Raw genomic sequence first — 2,500 nt, forward strand, 5'->3', positions numbered from 1 at the left:
ATATAAGCTTATATCATTCCGCTGCAGCACGCAGTAATTTTCCTAATTATGTAGTAATATAGTCACACAAGTGTGCATTTGATTTTTAATACATTCAGTTGACATCATTAATAATGCTAATGAATCTTCTTCTCTCTTTTTCCAATTTCCCCCGTCCGTCCCTCCTCTCTCTCTCTTCTCTTCTCCTCTCTTCTCTTCTCTCTCTCCCTCCCCCTCCCCCCTCTTTCTTCTCTTCTCTTCTATCTCTCCCTCCCCTCCCCCTCTCTCTCTCTCTTCTCTTCTCTCTCTCCCTCCCCTCCCTCTCTCTCTCTTCTCTTCTCTCTCTCCCTCCCCCTCCTCACTTCGCCCTCTCCCTAATAGACTATGCTGCCAGCGTGAGCAGCTTCCCGTTCTGCCCAGAAGGGTGCCCGTTGGACTGTATGACACGAATGGTTGTCGACAGCGACCGGTCCTGTAACAGGTGTGAGTGCGACCCCGGCAGCACAGGATCGCCTTTTTATTTTTACTAGAAAATATTAGTGATTTGGCTTTTTTTTTTCTTAACCGGTCATTATTGATCCTGTATTTTGACCTGAAAATGTTGGTTTTAGCGTTTTTTCCCTCTCTTTTTTCACCATGCAATATTTATGTTGTATGATGTTGTATTTTGTAAAACTATCATCATTTAAAAGGTTGGAATGTAGGAAATTTACTGAATACTTACTGAAATGATTTTTAAAGCACCGTAGTGAGTTCGAGGGAAGGGAGAGTACGTGCTTAAAACCTTTGTTAAAATGACCGTTTAAAACCATCCTAGGTATACGGGCATAAATATATATCTCTGTAATCCTTTTTGACGCTATATGTATCATTAAATTCTGAAGCGTTAATAGTTAATAAATCATTTAAAACAAGAGTGTATTTTAATTCCTTCCAGTTCAAAAAAAAAAAGAAAAGAGTAAAGATGATGATGAATAAAGAAGAGTGACAGAGCTAGCAATAGCAAGGCTAACGAGAATGATTATGGTAATATTGATGACGATTATTACCATAATGTAAAAATAATGAATAAAGTCATAAAAGCAGATATAATATTCTCTTCGCAATTGAAATAAAGAGAATGGAAACCAAAATGACAGTATTCAAATATTCATTGTGCTTGATTGAACAGGTTTGGTTTTATCTAGTTACAAAATATGCCCATAAAACGCGTAGATTAAAAAAAAAACTGTTACAACAACAAAACATAAGGTCAGTGTATAGTACTTTAAGAGGTAATGCAGCTCTGGCTATGGGATAAAACAAATAATTTATTTACGCTTATTCTTTTGTTTTTGTTTTCCCCCTCTCCATTGTGTTCCGACTAAAGAGACAGCCAATTCACTGGAAAAACATAAACATTTTCAAAATATCAAAGGACACTTGGAGGGTAGTTATGAATACTGCGTACGTATAGCTTACATACTTGCATCTGTACATACATATATACATAGATACATACATATATACATACATATGTATGTATATTTATGTCTATATATCGATATATATTTACATAATATACATATGTGTGTATATATATACATACATATGTATACATACACACACACACATACACACACACACACACACACACACACACACACACACACACACACACACACACACAGATATATACATTCATATACATATATATACATATATATATATACATATATCTATATGCAAATATGTATATATATATGTATGTATGCACACAAATATACATATATATATACATACACAGCTGTATGTATGTATATGTATGTATATCAGTGCATAGCACGGGAGGCTACAGAGGTCACGTGTCGCCTCCAAATTTATTGTCGATGATTAATGCTGAACACTTCACCTATAATCCCACTTTGAAAGCTGTTCACGGACCTCCCTCTACGCCCATCCAGAAACACAAATGTTTATACTTCGTACCAGGCTTCTGCAGTGTGATCTATGTTTATATTCAATTTACTACGTTGTTCCATAATGGCCTGACTTATTGTATTTCACCCAGTGGGAATATCTGGCATTCAGAAGTCATTTTTAGAGCACTTGCTGTCATGTTGATTAATGCTTCAGACATGACAATAGTATTAAGCAGCTGATTCAGGCTCGTGTGGTTTTCAATATGGAAAATGTACTTTTATATCTACAGGTGGAAATTTACACGAAATTGGACGTACACAGTTTCATCCGTGCATTGTAAATTTTATCAAAGCTATGTTCATTATTTTGACATGATTATATAAATATTTCTGAGTATCTTAGTACTGTTATGAAGGTGTAATTTATTACACTAAAATCTATTACACTTGCATCCGTCATGACTTGTGATTATATAAAGCATATGATGTATATGTGTGTGTGTGTGTGTGTGTGTGTGTGCATGTATACATATATATATATATATATATATATATATATATATATATACATATATATATATATATATAACTATATGTATACATATATATGTGTGTGTGTG

The 2,500-nt window shown here is 34.5% G+C and overlaps 1 long non-coding RNA gene across 1 annotated transcript in view; it reads left to right on the forward strand.

The window, feature by feature from the left end:
- LOC125034213 overlaps positions 1-893 on the forward strand; it is a 1,785-nt gene extending 892 nt beyond the window's left edge. The window contains exon 2 of the long non-coding RNA XR_007115653.1: positions 361-893. This is a non-coding gene — a long non-coding RNA (uncharacterized LOC125034213). The remainder of the gene's footprint in view (positions 1-360) is intronic.
- Positions 894-2,500: the final 1,607 nt, after the last annotated feature.

This window comes from Penaeus chinensis, chromosome 17, assembly GCF_019202785.1.
Source record: "Penaeus chinensis breed Huanghai No. 1 chromosome 17, ASM1920278v2, whole genome shotgun sequence".
NCBI lineage: Eukaryota > Metazoa > Arthropoda > Malacostraca > Decapoda > Penaeidae > Penaeus > Penaeus chinensis.